Here is a 20,215-nt window from a genome sequence, read left to right as displayed (position 1 = left end):
GTTTCAGACTTTTGTGATGTTCTGTGTGTTTTTCCTGTGATTTCTAAGTAGATTTAAGAATATTTATTCAGGACTGGACATCCTCAGGAAGTGTAAGTCACACTGAATGAGATCAATGTCAATGTGCGTTGGGATTCACTTGAGTTAAGATTCTGATTTTTCACTCAAATTCACCTCACACAGTATCACTGTATGCACCCATAGGGAGGCTTTTGGCTTTGTCCTTCAGAGTATCTGTGTCTATTACACACCACATCCTGTAATTTCCCAATGGTTTTAAATGCCGTCCAGAATTATAAGTGAAATTATTGAGGAGCACAGTGAATATTTTATTCCCTTGTAATATTAATGAATGGGGCTCATGTGATTTTAACTGCATAATGTTGTTGATTGGCCATTAATCATAAGGTGGGTGGGTAAATCCCAAGAGCAAGACACTGAAGACTAAATTGCTCCCAATGTATTTACATAGAAAAGAAGTTCAAGTCGCTTTTGGCAACAGCAACTAGCTGATACAATGAACTGAATTGTTATGCATATACGTTCAACTTAATGCATGCATAGCCAAGTTTCCTAAGTGTAAGTGTCGGGGTGGTTTAAGTCTTTATGATAGTGAGGTGATACTGGGCCTGGGGATAGTCGTAGCTCACGACTTGTTAGAACTGGAGCCGGTCTGGTGGTTTTTAGCTGAGTCAGATCCACTTGCTCATTGTCTGCTCTGTCATTATATGATTAAATCCCAAACTCTATATAAGTGTGTTATATCTGCGTGTACGGGTACATGTGTCTGAGCAGGTTTTTCAGTAGTGAAGACGCATTACTCATCTATTCCTCCTCGTCTTGCTCGTTGCAGTGTCTATGTCCGTGTTTGAGTGTATGTGTGTGTCCCTCTGTAGGGGTTTGTCAAAGGTACAGAACGTGGACATAATGAAGACAACGTTTGCACACAAATTCAGAATTTTGCATGAAAAATACGCCCACAGAACACACTTTCTGTCATTATTAGTTCGCTCTTTTCCTGTTTCTCTCTGCTGTTGAAAAGGTTGTCGTTGGTTCCTACCGCAGATGTTGCTTCTGGCAGGAGCTGTTTCAACTGAGGACAGACAGAAATGGAAAGTTTTACTTTTTTCTTACTATGAGGCATTTCGCTTGGGTGCCACCATGTGTGTGTGTGTGTTGGAGGAAAATGCTACTCTTAAACCACTGTCATGTGATGGGAGCTAAAATTAGTATGGTTTTGGAGGTTTTTCTGGTCTGGATGTATAATACCGGCAGTGTAGTGGGTGTTTGTGTGGGTACTCCAAAGATTTGATGGGTCCAGATTCTTATATAATAGTAAAGTGTAATAATATTTTTGGTTTCTGGCTTTTGGTCAGACATTTGATGACATTACCTTGTGCTCTAGGATATTGTGATGGGCACTGTTCACTGTTTTCTGATCATTGACAAAAAAGAAATTAATCTATTAATTGAGAAAAATAATCTTTAGTCCTGCGTTAGTATCTTCTTGCAAATATGAGGTGGCATTGGTGTTTTCCAAAGCAACTAATGATCTGGTTTCTAACACCCACTTGTGAAAAATATTCTGTCAGGAACATTTTGTTACCTTTGGACGAAGCCTGGCTAGCAATTCCCCCTGCCTCCAGTATTTATGCTAAGCTAAGCTAGGTTAAAGGAGCTATTTGTTGTTGTTTTGCTATTGCTACATAGCCAACGTTAGCATTAACAGCTGTTTACTTACCAGGCTCGCAAAGAGCTCCAGCCGTCGTTGTGTTTACATGACAAGAGGTTATAATACGTCCTCTGAGCAGCTCTACTTCTTCAGGGTAGACTGGACGCTACAGTGACTCGGTATCGGAAGGTGACGAGATGGACTGGGGATAGCTGGTTAGCATGCTAGCTTCAATAGAACAAAAGAAATGATAGAAATAGAAACAAAACAAGAGTTAGCATTGATGCTGCTTTCCACTGCTGGAAACAGGTCTTGGTGAGTTAAGGAATGAAGTTTGATGCTGAACTTGAAACGTTGCCTCTAGACTGGTAAGTAAACAGCTGCTAACGTTAGCTATGTAGCAGTAGCAAAACTTATAAATACATCCTTTAAAATTGGATTTTCATGTAGTTTAACTGGTAGTTAACTTACAGTAGAGACTGAATATTACCAGATTTTATGTATTTAGAGTCTAAGTTTCGTGTTATTAGCTGTTGTCTTTTTTTTATTGGTATAAAATCCTTTATTACTCTACTATTCATGATTGTGTAAGTCACCTAAGATTTAGTAAAATCTCAGAAAAAAGTTGACAGAGTTTTTGTGAATCCAGTCACACAGTCATATGGACTGGGCTTTATTTGAATGATCAACCCAGCGCAGACCTCAGGGTCTGCCTTTGCCCTTTGTGCTAATGTGTCCACTGGTTACCGGATACAGACTCAGATGCAGTCAACCTTGTCAGTCCGACTGTCCTTGTCTTTCTCGCTCGTCTTCCTCGTCTTCCTCCTGTTAGCAGCATTTTAACCCAGTAGCTCAGTGACCTTGTATTGAGTGTATGAGACAGTGTTCCCTCAGTGTGTGTGTGTGTGTGTGTGTGTTTGTGTGTGTGTGTCAAATCAGTAAAGCAGAGTGCTGTGATTCTTCCTGACAGTTCTGCAGTGCGACCAACTCCACTGCAGCAATACCAGACTTGTGTGTGTGTGTGTGTGTGTGTGTGTGTGTGTGTGTGTGTGTGTGTGTGTGTGTGTGTGTGTGTGTGCCTCCATTCATGCTTGCAGTCTTAACAGTGATTATGAGGAAACCTCTTAACACCAGTCTTGGTTTTTAAAGGGCTCACAGTCATGTCGGTCATTCAGAAACAGTTTTTCTGTGTTCTCGCTGCAGGACTCAAAAAGTTTTTTCACAATCAGCAGCCACCATCAGATTTCAGAGTGTAGATGCACACTGAGGTGGTGTGGGAGGCTTTAACTGTGGCTTGGCTCCATCCTCACAGCAGGAGGTTACCACACTGACCCCTGATCTCCCATCACTGCCCTGCTCTTATCCAAACTGTGCTGACATTAGGGCTGCAACTATTATCAATTTATTTGCTGATTATTTTATGATTTAATCATTTGTGCAATAAAATGTCAGGAAGTTGTGAAGAAAAAGGGAAATTAATTTATTTTAATCAGAATTTATCTACTACTTCTGTAGTATCACTTGTTGGTCTATGCAGGGAGAAACGATTGCTTGTGCACCATTACCCTATCCCTAATAGAAGAAATGTTGTCCACAAATTTGGTGTGTCACTGAAAGTCCCAGTAACCCGCCGTGCCCGATTGGATGTAGAAGAAATGCCATGACACTCATCAGCCAAGTTGCATGCACTGAGAACACTTACTTCCTTCCTGAAAACAAAGCCAAAACATCAGCAGCTACAAAATCGAACTCGTAAGACTGTACATCCTGTAAAACTATCTCTGTGAGTAGCAGACATAATGTTGATTTACAACACTCACTCTCAACTTCACATTGTAGTGCAAATCTATTTTATTCGATTTTATTCTATTATTTTTTTTTGCCCTCCAGTGCTGGCAGCTTGTGCCCCATCTGAGTTTGAAAAAAAAAAAAAGCGGGCTGCAGATTTAACCCGAGGGCAGTGTAAGAGAATGCATGCAGTAATGTGACCTGACGGCTGGCCTTGTCTAGGCAGTGCTGTGTTGGATGGACTGTGTGTGTGTGTGTGTGTGTGTGTGTGTGTGTGTGTGTGTGTGTGTGTGTGTGTGTGTGTGTGTGAGAGCTGGTTACCAGACTGGGCAGTGTGTTCTTGCAGCTCAGCAGCAAGGCACTGACTCTGGCCCGGGTTGAGAGTTTGATTCCCCACTGGACTCTGTCAGTACTTATTTTGTAAAACTTTGCAGAATTGAAGATGCACTGTGGAGTTAATGTTTTATTAAAATGTCAGTCTGTCTCTTTATGTCTGCGGCCTTCAGCTGCCGTAGACTAAACTGTCTGCTCTCAAGAGACAAGCTGTTCTAAATAGGTGCAGACACACACACATGTCGACCCTCATTGGCTAAATAAATTCCCTAGACCCCAACCCAACCTAGATCTAGTTACAATCTTAACTTTAATACAAGGTCCTCACCTTCAAACAGTCCTTTGAAGTAGCGAGGACCGCACAAAATGTCCTCACTTGGCATTGGTCCTCACAAAGATAGCAACACAAGCACACACACACACACACACACACACACACACACACACACAGAATTCATATCCTCCAGGCTCAAATGAACTCATATTTCCCAGTTATGTGATGTTCAGCGAACAGTCCCAGTACGAGCACCAGACTACAGAGTGGCTAGTTTGAACTTGCGCTTCAGGTTGCCGTATTGATTTTTAAAAATACATTTATTGGTTTTTATGACAAGAAAGGATTAAAGGATTCTTAGAGTTGGATGAGATTCACGTTACTTTGATCTTTACTGTGGATAATTGTTGCTGTGAAGAACTTTACTCTGGTTACAGGCTCCTTCATCATGTGTGCACCCCATGAAACGAACTGATTCAGAGACACAGTGACTTTACTGGCATTTACTTGCAATGGCATAAGAGTTTTTAAAAGGGCAAACTTGATTTTGGTTGGCGTGCACTGCCGGCCTTTTGTAAAGGTTTGCTTCCTTTTCCTGTGCTCTACTGTTTTTTATGCCCATTTATTTTTTTTTTTTCTCATTGTCAGTTAATCAGCTGGTATCAATTGATAATTTTGTCTATAAAACACTGGAGAAGAGTGAAAAATTCTCATCACAATTTCCCAAAGGTGATGTCATTAAAATATAATGTTAAAACAAAGAAATTATGAAATTCTCACATTTGAGAATCTGGCCTTTGCTTTCTTAACATTCTCAGTTCAGTTCAACTTTTTATTTAACTTTTATTGATTTTTTAAAACATTGATGAATATTAGGGGCAAAGTCAATCATTTACAATAAAAGCTAAAGGTTTAAGGTCTTTAATGATTTTATTTCATGTTTCTATCTGCTTCAGAAGCTGAGGAATAAAGGTTTTAGTGACAGCGTTGTATCAGGTGAATCTTTACCTCTAGCTAGCGGTGATACTGACTCACCGATCAGCCGGCTAGCCAAGGCTAGCTGGTTAGCAGGTTGAAATCAGTGTCTGAATCTTCTGAGTCATTGTTTTTATTTTCACTTCAGTATGGCTCCCTTCGCTCAGGTCATTAGCCCTTCTCCAAACCGTGACTTTAAAAACGTTTTTGTGACTAAAACCGCTGAAAAAACAAACGAAATACATTTCCCACAAGGGATTTCACCTTCTTGTTACAAATTTCAGCAAATCACAAAGGATTTCATTGGTCACATGTCTTAAAAATGACGTAATCTTATACTAAGCGTGTACGTCTCATCCTGTTTTAAAGGGGAAAACACATAGACGTCGCATCCAGTGAGAGTGATTGAGAAATGCATTAGCAGTGTTGTAACAATGCCTTTATTGTTTCAATTAAATGTTTCCCAGTTTGCCAATTATTCAGATTATTTCTTGTGGAAACTATAATCATGACATTATACACACTATTAACAGGGCTGCCCTCTTAAATCAGATTTCCAAGCCTCATTATGAGAGAAATAATGCAGAGGTAAAGCTATTGTTTTCAGTCTGGGATTTTAAAGCCTCTGTTTTGGCAGGCTGCGTCGTTTCATAACGCTCTTTAATGCGTCCTGTTTGGCAACGCAGGAGTCATCAATCTGCTGAGGAGGAGAGCCACAGCTCCAGCATTACAAAGCCTCAACAAACATATTACAAACATGTTAGTATTCACCAGGAGGATATGACCTCAGACGTAAAAGTACACTTCACAAGTCGAAGTCAGATACTTAATACTGCAAGTCATGTGTAAAGATATTCTTTTTAAATGACCCAAATCTTCGATATTTCCCATCACAACATGTGAAACTCAAATCTGTAGATATGTAACATGATGTAAACAGATTAGAGCTGCAATAATTAGTCACTTAATTCTTTAGTTGATCGACAGAAAATGAATTGAGTCACTGATAAATCTTTGGGGCTAAAATGCTGAATGTTTCCAGGTTTATTTTCATCATTGTAAATCTAACTTATCCTGTCTTTAAGTTTTCGACTGTTGGCCAGAGAAAACAAGACAAGTCCCTGGACTACACCCAACGATTGATCAGTTAAATAAAATGCTTGCTTAATAAAGAAAATTAAAAAACGGATTCGCCAAGATTAAAAGACCAAATGCAAAACTTAGAGATATTGGGGAAACTTTGAGTCAGTACCTAAACTTATGGTATTTATAGCACTGATAGAGTGTGACTGACCCACAAAGACAATCGGCACATCAATCCCTCCAGAGTTTTTAACCACGAGCTGTTTTGAAACAGCGCTATTAGCTAATTTGTCCTGTTACTGTCCTGTGAAGTAATCGGTTGCAACACAGCGGGATGAGGAACTGTTTTAAATGACACTTCAGTTCTTAATTCCTGGAATGAGATGGAAGAGTGAAGTTGTGTTTCACAACCGATGGAAAGATGCTAAAAGTGCAACAGATCATAAAGAGAGCAGTTTTTTTTTTTTTTTTCACTTGTTTGCAACTAAACATTCGGTTGCTATGGCAACTCCTGGCGACTGGAACAGCTTCACAGAGGGACTGGTTCTGACAGTAAAAGTCCCGTCCATTTTTCCAATACAACAATGGTACGTCACACACAGATGGTTGAACCTCAGCGGCTTGGATCGGCATGAAGATCGTCAGTAGAAAAAATCAACAACTGTGTTAAAAAAAATATCTGGTTTTCAGATTAAAAGTCAAAGGATGTGTACATAAAAGGTTCTGCGGAGAACAAACCATTTTTGGGTCGATTGTGGTTGAATTCAGCAGCTATTCTTCCACGTTTTGTGCACAATGGCAACGGCAAAGTGTTTTGAATTTGCTTCCATTCTGAAATCTGCCTCTGACTGTCGTCTTCTCCATGGCAACGGCCATGTCGAAATGATGAATAAAACCTGATTTCTCTGAAACAAACCTGAAATAATTGAACCTGGTTGCCAGAATATAAATCTGTACGATAGCTACGTTTAGCCAGGAGAGTTCTGTGTTTCTATTTTGAGTCACACGAAGGATATTTGCAGAAAGTAAAAATGTAAATGGAAACACAGAATGGAGAAAAACACCCCACCGTGCAACTCATTGTTAAATTTTGTGACCAAACAAATATTGACAAGCACCTTGTATCATCCCTATAAATGTCCTCGTGGGCCCATTATCTGTAGATACTCCATTTCTTACAGGTATTTTATGACTGTTTTTAGATTTGACACCTCGTGCCACATAGCTAAGGTTAGGTCAGGTTACTTTAATTTGTACCCGTAGGTACACAGAGAATTCCTGCTCTTTAAAGATGGATTTCCAAACCGTGACGCCGGAGAGAAAGATAAAATCTAATTCAACAAAAGCACGGGGGGGATAAGATCATCATGACACATACATCATCACACACAGCTTCACGATCTGCCTCAGAGTTCAGTTTGGTGTCAATAATTGTCCCGAGGTATTTGTAAGATTGTACACATCCCGCTGTCTGACCTGTTTAATGGATGTGATTTCGTGTATGTTGGCACGTCTTCTGAGATGGAGGCGTTGTCGTCCTGTTGTCTCTTGTTTCTCAGGTTTGATCTTTAATGTGTCTCCTGTCGTTAGGGACCAAGATGTCTTAAATTTAACTTGGTGAAACCTGCAGAAACCCTGTTGAAGGCAGGTCAGCCTTGGACCTTTTTGCCCTTGAATAGTTTGTAGACATGAGCTGCATCAGGCTTTAGTCACATACCTGTGAGTCAGGTAAATTCATTGTCGATTGTGACCTTTTCATGAGATTTAATGACAATAAGAAACTTTGTATTCTAAAATAGGACTGAACGCCGCCGTCAGCTGCCCGGCTTCCAGGTGTCGGCCCGTCACTGGGCGGTTGCTGGTTTGATTCCCCGCACTGTGGAAGGTCAACAAGTAGCAGTGACGTACTGATGTACTCATGAGCAGCACGGGCGCAGAGCAGATAACTGTGTGTGTGTTTGTCCCAACAACAGTGTTTTTGTTGTTTCAGCCATCAGCTACTGATCATATGAGAGCTGCTAATGATCTTATGCAAGCCGGGATTGGAGTGCGGTGTGTGTGTGTGCGTGTGTGTGTGTGTGTGTGTGTGTGTGTGTGTGTGTGTGTGTGTGTTTCTCCTGCGCATGTGATGTGTTGACATTTTTGTATATTTGTACTGTATGGTTATTATGTGGAAGGAGGACGGACACACACACACACACACGTCCATGTGACAGATGAAAATATGTTCACTTCAACTTCCACTCACACACACACATTTAACTTTGACACACACACTTTCTTCACTCGCTGCACTTGTGTATGAATTCTTAAAAAAGGTCAGACATAATTACATCACGACCAAGTTTTGACATGATCAGCTGCTGTGATTTAGATCAAGGAGAATAAAAAGGGAGACCAGTGGGTCGAGAGAGGCAGAAACACATTGGGAAAGAGAGAGAGAGAGAGGCTACAGCAGTGTATTTAAATGTTGTGGCCTGTCAGTTATTTTTAGGTCACACACATCCAGCCTGCTCAGCATGAGAGGAACACACACACACACACACACACTGGTGCCACCTGCTGACTGTACATTTGGTGTGTGTGTGTGTGTAGACAGCTGCCAGGTGTTTGTGTGTGTGTGTGTGTTTGGAGTTGCTGGAAGATGTAGGTTATCACGTTTGATGGCGCTAGGCTAACTGTTTTCTCTCACCTCTGTGCTGCTCGCAGAAAGATAGAACTGATCTTCTCGTTCCGCAAAATAATTTTAAAATTGTCGTCTGCACCTTCAGTCTCTGAATATTCAGACTCCAGCCTTTAAAACACCAACTGTCAGAATCTCAGTGTGGTTTTCATGTAGTGCTGTCAGCAGGAAGGAAGACCGTGTGTCTGCTTTTCTACCCGTCCAGAGGAAATATGATCATGTGTAATAATAAATGCTGTGCTCTGTGTGTGTGTGTGTGTGTGTGTCTCTGCAGGGTGATTGACTTCATCCACTCTGTGCTGTGTTGGAGCTGGACTGAGCCGTGTCAGCAGACCAAAGGTAAACAGCATTATCCTGCTCTTTATCATTTCATATCACGCCGTCACATGTGGAAAGTTCATGTGGGCTGTGAGGGCTCTTTCACAGAAAAAGTCAAGTTTGAACATCTTACCCTTCAGCAGATTGTATGTTTACCCGTGTAGTGTCATGTGATCGCACTTGTGTCTTTGAGATTGTGGTGCAACTTGGAATTTCACAGCTTGGCTCCTTTCGCCGAGCGATGCCATCAGGCTGGTATCCCGTCCTGTGGATGAGTGCGCTTGTACGTGGGATGTTGCTCCACTTGTTCCTGGTGCCTCTGCTGCTTTGTTTGGGTGTCAAGCTACCGGGCGACTCCCCTTGAAGGTGTGTGTCGTTGCAGAGTCGGACCAGCTTCTTTTATACAACATCGGCAAATAATTTTGGAGTGGAGGCCAAAATACGTCTTTTATCAACTTAGTTTACTGATCAGGTCAGTAGGGAGGTTATAGGTTAAGATGATACTCGCTGGGTTTCCTTTGCAGTTTTGCACAAAATAGAACAAACCCACAAGTTATGTGAATAAAACTGGATTTCTCCTCTTGTGACATTGTTCCACTTAAACCTGACAATGGATTTCCTGCCTCTAAGGTGGAACTGATACAGCTGGCGCCAATATTCGAATCCTTGTGTTTACCTAAAAAAAACCATCTCATTTGAGCGTATTCATTTTTTTTTTTTTGTTTGGGCTCCAGTGATTCAGCCTACAATTATTGTTCCAGCAGTTTGGTGACAGCCGTTTCCTCTTTCAACATGACTGTGCTCCAGTGCATGAAGCCAGATCCATAAAGAGATGGATTACCCAATTTGGTGTGGAAGAAGCCAACTGGCCTGCACAGAGCCCTGATGTCAGCCCCACCTGACACCTCAGGGACAGGTCTTATCGCCCAGCATCCATGGCTCAGTGGCTGAATGGGATCGAATCTCTGCAGCCAGGTTCAGAAATGTTATTGAAAACCTTCCCAGAGGAGTGGAGGCTGTTACAGCAGCAGATTAATGCAGACGGATTTGGAAATAGATGTTCAACAGTGAAGTGAAGTATTGGTATAATGCTCACATGTCCACATACTTTTGGCCACATAGTGTATTTGGTAATATTTCCACCATACCTGCCAAACTGCCTTTAACAGAATTTATTTTGTCGTTACGACTGCTGCTTTGACTAATACCACCACTATTCCTGCTCCTTGTACTTGCAGACCTCCTTTTCCTGTTTCTGTTCTTGGCTGTAATGTTATTTAAACTGATCTTTGGCATCTGGAAAAGTTACAGCTGACATCTGGCTCAGACATATTGTGTAAGATTTGTTATTATCCCCACCGTGTTCATAGCTGAGGCATACCCCAAAGTACTGCGTACTATATTTTTCTGTTAACATGCTGTATGCCACTTATTCTGTTCCAGTCCGTAAATGTCAAACCAGTTGTGTAAGAAAAAAATCGAGCCAGCGCTCCACTGACGGTTAGAAAGGTACGTAGAGGTTTCCAAAATAAATGTTCTTGTAGTGACTCCACAGTCGGCCATGTTTACCCACAAGGCCCTCCACATTCATCAGATATCACAGACGGTTTAATCACTAGGAGCCTCTTATGGGCTTATGTATTCTTTATGCTCGTGTTCCGTCCCCGTTGAGCTCTGTGGAAAACTTAATGTCTCTGTGGCGAGAGGCTCCGACGCCGAGCCAACTCCTGAGTGCCAGTGTTATAAATCTGAGGCCAGTGCAAACTAATTTCTGGAGACTTAAGACAGAAGTCATGTCATTTTACGTAACAGCCTGCAGAGGCTTGGGATGAATAGTGGAAAGTGACACGATACCTTTGGCGTGCTGGAATTTAATTTCTTTTTTTTCCTAAAAGTGAAGTTGCTTTGCTTTCTGCTGAAACCAAGAACATCTTACCATTAACGTGTGTGTGTGTGTGTGTGTGTGTGTGTGTGTGTGTGTGTGTGTGTGTGTGTTTGTGTGTGGGACGCTGCCCTGTTATCATTCAGCACACACACACAGCTGCATGTGCAGTGCTGATGCTCATATCAAAGGGATGTGTGTGTGTGTATATACATATAAATACACACACTATAAATACACACAGTGTGTGGTTGTGGGCAGTTGTGAAGGAGTGGCTCGTGTTTCGATGTTTATTATAAGGAGCTGTATGGGGTTTGGCAACATATAGGAAAAATATATAGAGTGATGTCTAATCATGGGAGAATTGAATGTGACTGAAGCTGAGGGTCTCACTGCACATGTCAATATATTTCTTCTTATAATATGTGTTTTTTTTTATAACTATACACATTTTAGCCGCGTTATAGTAGCAAAGTATTTCCAGAGATGTCGGTGTCGCTCCAGAGTCAAGTACCTCAAAAACTTAGAGGCTATTTGTGCGTGGTTTCTTGCCGGGAGACAAGTGGTGGTGATTGTGGCTTGACAAGAGCTTCGGCCATTGTTGCGTTTTAAATGACAAGAGGTTGTAATACGTCCTCTGAGCAGCGCTACGTCTTCAGGATAGATTTGACGCTACAGTTAGTTGCTATGGGAAAGTGATGAGACAGGCTGGGGCTAGCTGGTTAGCGTGCTAACTTCCATAGAAGAAAAGATTTGACTGAGACGAGAGTTAACAATGGCGTTGCTTTCCACCATGAAGTTTGATGCATTTTTCATCTAATGCCAAAATAATTTAACTTACACGAAGCTTTGAATGTATTTTGGTCCCTTATTTTTTTCTACATTTCCTCTAGCACTGCTCCAGGAAGCAGCACAGCAAGTTTATCCACATGTCCTCCCAAAATAGGCGTGTGCTAGAAACATAGTGATGCCGCGACTTCCTGCGAGGCTTGTTGGTAAACTGCTGTAGCTGTCGAGCTAACCGCTAACATGCTTGCAAACCTGTTACAAGCTAACGCCAAGCCATCGGTTTGCTAGCTGCAAGTTTGTTAGCTGCGTTACAATACAGAAAAAGTACAAACAGTTCCTTCAAAAGACGTGTTTGTACCATTGACTTGAGTTTATACTTCGACAGAGGGTAAATAAAAGTGGCTTGTACAGCACAGCTAGCTTAGCTGCGGTAGCTTCCTCCGTTTTCTGCTCTCTCAAAGGTCGGCACTGTAAGAGCAGTTCGCCGTTCGTCAGTGATGCAAATTAACATGTAAAAGTTACACAAATGATTCACGTGGATTTCTTCAGCTATTGAGAGTAAATGCGCCGATCACAGCGATTCCATTTCCATTTTAAATTTTTGTGTTTCTGGACTTCTCTATAAATCTCTGAGAGATAAACCCTTGATGGTGCTGACGGCTTTTCCTTCCTCCCGGGGGCCACACTCAGGCTAGATTTAGCATTTCCACCCCCCAAGTGGCGGTTATGGCTCTGAGAATAGAAGCTGTGCCTCCACTTTCCAACCACCACGTAGACCTGGATGTCCAGCTCTGCCCCATCAGCACCTCAGCTTCCAGGCTGCATGTGAATGGGGGGTGATGTTTCGGGTCATGGGGGGTAAATTGGCAGCAAGAGTTAGTCTGTCTCCATCCCTTTGAATACATCCATGGTAAATCCATTCAGTTACAGTGGAGTCAACTTCCTGCTGCCTCTTGTTTGTTTCTTTTGGAGCAAAAATAGAACTCATTTGTTCTGTCCCTAAATCTGAAACACACCACTATGTGTGTGTGTTTGACCGTGTGTGTGTGTGTGTGTGTGTGTGTGTGTGACCGTGTGTGTGTGTGTGTTACCGTGTGACCGTGTGTGTCAGTATCACGTTACATGGCGGCAGCTGAGTACCCCTGGGATCTCCAGCCTTGGGGCTCAAGTACACTCGGACACAATGGGGTATATTTTGGCCACATCACATGCATTAGCACACACACTCCTGAGTGCATCTCTTTTCTCATAAAAGTACGCGTGTGCACGTGTGTGTGTGTGTGTGTGTGTGTGTGTGTGTGCGTGTGCATGTGAGTGCCCCAACCTTTGACCTTTTGTGCACAAAAGAACAAAATAGAGGTAGAAACGCGACCATTCAGTCAGAACAACAGTCATATGAAGTATTATGTAGCTGAGCAGAGCACCACAGAGTACACACTCTGCCTCCACCTCCCACTCGTTCTCTGTATTAATCTCCCTTCCTTGAATTGAGAGACAGAGGCAGATGTCGATACGAGGCGAGGAAGGGGGGAGGAAATGATGTAATCCCTCCTGCAGGTCTCGGGGGAAGTGATATCATTGTTGCTGGATCAGCAGGCGGCTCCTCGCTCGTCCTCTGCTTCCCCTGCCTCGCTCCATTCCTCTTCCTGCTCGATACAAGCTAAACACAAACTCAGTCATTAATTACCTTCAGAATAATTCACATTGTATTTATGTGACAAATATAAATGACAGCGTCTGAGTAAAAAGTATAAAAACAGCACATTTTACATTAATACTGACCTTTTTGTCTAGATGAATGATTATTTATAGATGCGTCCTTTGGGGTTCAAGAATGGGTTCAGTTTTTCGAGGTTGTCTTTAAACAATAGTCAGGTGACCTTACGTGCTACGAAAGGGTTTTTTTTTCTTGCTGTAATGATTTTTTTCTCTTCGTACAGGCCAGTAGGAAAGTTTCCTAATGCTCCAGGAGTCTGAGTGAATCAAATCAAGAGAGCATTTTCCAAAGCTGCAGTGTTTTTTAGTGAGAAATTCCCTCTTGTTGTGTTGCTGTCCCTCTGCTGCAGCTCAGGAAGGAAGCACCGAGTCCCGAGGAAAAAAGGGGGAATTTCACCCGAAAAAGTTGTTTCGCTTTACATTAACATTCACTAAATGTTGTTTTAATACTTGAAACCTTGGAAACTTATCTGTTCACAAATTCAGCATCTGTAAAAGGGCAAGTAAAAGTCAGGATCACGGTCAAATTTTTTTTTTTGTTGCTTTGTTTATTCTTATCTTGAAAATTGTGCACCTGTCAGTGAACATAGTTTAATCCTGATGCACACACACACACACACACACACACACACACACACAGACACACACACCCCCCCCGCTGGGTCTCTGCACACCTCCAGTGCTGGAGGATTGTATGTGAGCAGCTGCACACATGTGCGTCAGACACATGACCGCCTCTCTGGATGACATGCATTAGCATGAACTGAACTACGGTCACATCTGACTCTTGTATGTGACGGTCTGTGTCTGTGAAATTATTTATTACACCTAATTCTAGGGACGATGTTTACATCAATGGAAACAGGAAAACGACAGTCACATGAATAAAGAATAGGATAAGCCTCATGGCTAATGAATGAATGAGTGAGTGAATGAATGAATGTATTTTGGCTCATAATCAGCAGTTTGTGTACAATCAGCTGCATTCAGTTTCCATGGGTCAGCGGTGTAACACGTTTACTTTCTGAAGGTCGTCGGTTCGTTCCTGTGATTTTAAAGAGTTTCTTGTGTTGCATCAGTTCGGACCCGGAACATCCTGAAAGTCCACTCTGTGTTCTTCTAGAGCTGGACGTGAACCGAGCAGAGAGACTCCCATCATGCACCTCTCCTGTACGAAAGGGAGACCAGCGGGAATAAAAGAGTTTCACTGCAGAATCGCTGTCTGACTTGGCAGCAGTTCAGGCCTCACACACACACAAGCACACACACACACACACACACACATACACACACACACACACACACACACACACACACACACACACACACTAGCTAATTGATGTCACAGCGTGAATCCTCTTTGGCGAGACACCGACACACGAACTGGCACCGTGTGTGGTTTATTTGCAGCCTCTAGTTGAGCGTGAAAGATGACATTAGAACTTGGAGGCTGTGAGATAAAACACGTCGTAGTGAAATCGTTAATTCCATTGACTTTGTTTGCTCTCTGATGTCGGCTGTAATTTAATTCATTGTGAGCGAGGGAAGGTTTGGCAAGAGAACTGATGCAAAAAGAGACGCACAAAAAAATAGGTTTATAAAAATAGAGGAAACAAAATAACAAAACACACATTTAGGTCTGGTTATGAGACACAACTGAGCTTTTGATGCTATTGTTCAGACAAACAATACGGTGATGGTGAACAGAGCAGTTACAGGCAAATATTTTCTTTCTCATTTTAGTTTGGCAAAGTCTTTGTATGGTCAGTCCTTTAGTGTGTGTGTGTGTGTGTGTGTGAGAAACATCTCGATTTACTGTCTGGATTCACTCTGCTTCTTTTTTCTGTGGGTCTGATTTATAGCTGCGCTTTACAAAAACCCAACAGGCCTAAAAATACTGTGTGTGTGTGTGTGTGTGTGTGTGTGTGTGTGTGTGTGTGTGTGTGTGTGTGTGTCCTGATATAGAGCCGTGGGAACAGGCCGCACTGAACGCACTCGGAGGGACTTTAAAGCGTTTTGTGTTGTTGTTGACGTTGCAGCAGCGGACCAGTTCAGGCTCCGTGTTGCGCTGTGGGAAACTGGGAGCTGCCCAGTACAGATGCAGTGTGTTGCTCAAGGGCACTGAAGCAACAGATGTTGATGGAGTCGAGAGGGAGGAGGAAGAGCCGAGAACAGTGCAGCTTTCTTTTAAATCTGTTTTTCTGAACTCCTCTCCTGTTGTCTTCTTTCCTCTCTTATTTTCTTTTCTCCCATTTCGTCTCCTTTCCTCTTGTCACCTTTTCTCTTGTCTCCTTTCCTCTCAACTTGTTTACTCTCTCCTTCTCTTCTCTCCTTTCCTCACGCCTCCTCTTGGAACCTTTTTTACTCTCCTCTCCTCTGGCCTCGTTTCCTCTCTTCTTGTCTTCATTAACTGCCCCTCTTGTCTCCTCCCCTCTCGACTTGTTTGCTCTTCGTTTGTTTTCTCTCCGCTGGTTGTCTCCTTTCCACATATTTCCCCTTGTCCACTTTTTGGTCTCCTCCTTTTTATCCTTGTCTCCTCCTTTCTATTATCCTCTCCTCCTCTCCTCTCCACTTGTCTCCTCTTCTCCCCCTCTCTTAGAGTTTTATGTCCCAGGTTGACACAGGGACCCTGATGTTACTCTGTACATGGATCATTCAGTCCTGACGCCTCTCTGCCAAGCAGCAGCTGCCTTAACCTCCATATTTAACTCCTTGTGAGGGGTCAGAGGTCAGGGTTTGGAGGTTTAGGCCACTTCCTGTCTGTGAAACCTCTCGGTGTTTAACAGGTGGTTGTGTCATTTCATTTCTACATGGCTGTGGAAGCGTGTCTGTGAGGGCTCCGTCGCTGCTGCAGGAAATCAAGAAAGTGCAGTAATAAATTCTGTGTTTTTTATTGTCTCACTCCTGTTGATTAAAATAGAGGAGCGATGAAGTGAAGGAGAGGAGGGAGTAGGAGTGAAGAGAGCAAGGAATGGAGGAATTAAATGAAGGAAAGGAGGAAGGGCAGCCGAGAGAAAGAGGTGGAAAAAACGGTAATAGACGGGGGGGGGGGCATTAAGGGAGAAGCGGGAGGAATGAAGGATGGGAGTATGATTGCATGGTTTCAGTCTGACAGACAGGAGGAGTGTGGCTCCAGCAGCAAAGTAATTACTGTTTACTTTGGATACACACACGCACAGCACTAACAGCCCGTCACTATGACCTGCTGTCTCAGCGCTGACTCTTTCTGGTGCTGCGTTCAATGGCACTCTGACAATCTGCAGCAACCAGTATAATGGAGATGATGAAACTCATGTGATCCTTATTTGGTTTTTCTCTCTGGGTTTGATTTCATGGGAGTTATTCCAGTGGAGCAGACACCAGCGTGACATCAAGTCCCTGCTTTCCACTGCATCATATGGAGCCATTAATATTATATAAACTTATATGTTTGTCATATTAAAAAAATGTTCAACATGACAGTTTCCTTTCCTGAAAAATGGCAGGTTTGATCAGTTTATGTGGTCGGAGGCAGATATGCACGGTCTAGTTTTTTAAGGGTGAAGCACCCATGTGTTCTCTGAGATGAAGCCTCGTCCAAGGACTGAGCTCAGTTCAGATACAACAGGAAGTGAATCTTCTTCTCATTTAAATTGCTGTAGGAGCCTGGGCCTGCGAAGAAAAACGGTTCATTTGTTGGCCGGCGTCTAACCTTCGCCGCGTGGAAACAGCAGATTGTTGTACGAGAGCGCAGCTGTGAGAGTTTTCACAACGCTCCTCTAGTCCCTCAGCGGTCCCCAAACCACACACACACACACACACACACACACACTTGCCCTATCCTCCAGTCTAAATGACAGACCTTCTTAACCACAGGGATCTAATTGTAGCACCACTCCTCAGTGTGTGTGTGTGTGTGTGTGTGTGTGTGTGTGTGTGTGTGTGTGTGTGCGCGGTGTGTTTTTCAAAGTGTTTGTATTTGGGTGTGTGACTTTCTGCTCTCTAATCTTGTGTGTGTGTGTGTGTGTGTGTGTGTGTGTGTGTGTGTGTGTGTGTGTGTGTGTGTGTGTGTGTGTTGGCTAACTGTCTCTGCCCAGAGAGGGACACGGGGGGCGACAACATAGCAGCTACCCAGGAATAACAAACCGTGCCCTGGGCGATACTCTGGGGTCGCCTTGGTGGAGATGTGGAGGACAGGATGGTGAAGGTAGAATAGAGGATGAGGAACTAGAGAGGATGAGAGGGAGGTGAGAAGGAGCCAGGAGGATCCATGGAGCAGGTGGGTGGAGGTGTCAGCAGGTAAAGCGAGGTAGACTAGACACCAGTTCAGAAACATTCTCCGGCTCCTGAGGCGTTCGCAGGCCAGCTCTGGGTTTCCTCTGGGTCTCCTCTGGGTCTCCTCTGGGTCTCCTCCCAGGTGGACATACCTGGAAAACCTCCAATGGGAGGCATCCAGGAGGAATCCTGATCAGGTGCTCGAACCACCACAACTGGCTCCGCAGCAGCTGTCCCCCGTCTCGAAGGGTTAACTCAACCAGCTTATGGAGGAAACTCATTTCGGTCGCTTGTATTTGTGATTTCATTCCTTCGGTCGTTAACCCAAAGGTCATGACCGGTGTGTGCAGTGAATCTTGGGATAGATCGGGCCACCTGGGAAAAGAGGAAAGCATTTTTTCGGCAGCATTTGATGGAGCCCTCACAGTAGGACAGTCTTGTCGCACTGCTGTGATGTAATCTGTCTTCAAATGCAACCTGTGACGGACGTGGCTCCTGAATGAAGACACAGCTGCAATGTCTCAGCTGGAACATCTGGCCATTTCAAAAAAAGTAGGAAGAGCAAGTGGGTTTGGTACATTATTTTTATTGCTCTGAAATCTAACTTTTGTTTTTACGAGGAAGAATTTACTTGTCCTTTTTTAAAAGTTACATGGTCTCGCTTTAATACACAATAGATCATTTTGTTTTATCAAGTCAATAAATCACTTGAAATCAGATTTCATCATGTATAGGGTGAAAAACCTTAACACTACTGGTTGTCAACACAGAGAAGAATCCAGCAGCTGCTCTGTGTCTTCGTGCGTGTGTGTGTGTGTGTGTGTGTGTGTGTGTGTGTGTGTGTGTGTGTGTGTTTCCGCAGAATAGTTATTTGCGTCATTAATCACAATAACACTCCCTCCGAAAGTGTGTTGACGTGTTCTCAGGGTGGTTAATACCCACACACGCTGCCTTAATCTCTCATAACCTCTCCCCTGATTTCTCCCTGGAATTCTTCTTGTATTTGTTTGTTATAAATCAAGTTTATGATTATTATTATCATTATTATTATTATTTTTAGACTGTGGAAGAGACCACTTTTGTCTTCCTGTAAACAGGAAGAGAGAAGGGTTGAGACGTCAAATCAATTTCTTCTTAACCCTGTTAACATCGGGACTGTCATGTTTTATTGTAAATATGTTCAAGATTATTTTTGTTCAGTACAAAGCTGACATGTCTTTAGTGCAGAAGGAGACAAGACAAAAGGTCAAAGAAGAAGACAGTCTAGTGGCTGCAGTGTTAACGGCCGTAGTGGACATAGAAGTTTATCACCTGGGGGCATTAAGTTGCTGTAAAAATGTCATGTTTTGATTTTGGTATTTGTTGTTAAAGGTCTCATATAGTCTACAGGTCTGTGTCCATGTGTAGTGTGATTATAGATCAGCTCTAGCTTCTATATTAATACTGTGAAAGTATCAAAGCCTCAGTCCACAGAGAAATGCACACAGCCTGTATTCAGAAACTGAGCCTTAAAACCAGCCGTCAGGACTTCTGGAACTTTGTGATGTCACAACGAAGCAGTCACCAAGCCCCGCCCACCTGGACCCACCATCCAAACCTTGCAGGATTCAGAAGAGAGGCTCAGAGCCTCCTCTCTTCTGATTGGTTCACCAACCTGTTGTTGCTAGAGCTCCAGAGAGAAGCCTGAGAGAGGAGATGTAAAACTTAAAACCACAAATATATCTTCTCATGGATCAACACTCAGAATAAAACACAGAAGAAGAAGAAAATATGGGACCTTTAAGATTAGCGAGTAACATGCTAATAGTAGAGGAAAGGTCGAGATCATTTGTAACCATTAACTAGTGGATTATGAATATTGATAACATTAAACTCTGGTATCTGAGGAGCAGTTTTCAATTTTTTTGTTTTTACTATGGAACAAAGTGTTTCTTGGCAGAACAGACTGACAGAACATTTGACCAAACTTCTTTGACATGGGAGACAAAAATGTCTCTGCTCAGCTCTTATTCGTGTCCCTGTCTCTTCTGAAAAGCTTCTAAAAAGCACTTCAAACGCCTTCATTAAGACAAGTCGCATGTTTTAACAGGAGGGCATGGCATATTTTGAGGAATCTGTATCCTGTTTGTTTTATTGAATACAGCTGGACTTTGTCTCTTTAAAAGTTCATTTGCTCGAGTTGTTTTCTGATTCAGTTCATTTATATTTTCACCAGCTGTGTTCTGTCACAAACAGGCTTTTAATTGTCATCTTTGATTTTTTGATTTTTTATTACAGCTTTTTAAATTTGTCTTCATCTAAGTGCCAACAAGCTTTAGAAAGGGTTCAAGAATCCTTTTTATGTGGATTTCCAAAACCTGTGGTCAAATGTTTTTGGGATTATTTTGTCCCACAGTTCGGTTGTGACCATTGACCTGCTTATTTTGGTTGCTTGCAATAATGGTGATC

The 20,215-nt window shown here is 42.7% G+C and overlaps 1 protein-coding gene across 1 annotated transcript in view; it reads left to right on the top strand.

Moving 5' to 3' along the window:
* Positions 1-20,215, top strand: part of raph1a (Ras association (RalGDS/AF-6) and pleckstrin homology domains 1a) — a 57,672-nt gene that overhangs the window by 10,308 nt on the left and 27,149 nt on the right. Inside the window, exon 2 of the mRNA XM_087170758.1 lies at positions 9,083-9,147. The gene's annotated coding sequence lies outside the window, so the exon portion shown is untranslated. The remainder of the gene's footprint in view (positions 1-9,082; positions 9,148-20,215) is intronic.

The sequence above is a fragment of the Seriola lalandi genome, unplaced genomic scaffold (genome assembly GCF_002814215.2).
Source record: "Seriola lalandi dorsalis isolate HSWRI2012SDOR001 ecotype SW California unplaced genomic scaffold, Sedor1 jcf7180002054958, whole genome shotgun sequence".
Taxonomy (NCBI): Eukaryota; Metazoa; Chordata; class Actinopteri; order Carangiformes; family Carangidae; genus Seriola; species Seriola lalandi.
This window is presented reverse-complemented; position numbering and strand designations above follow the sequence as displayed.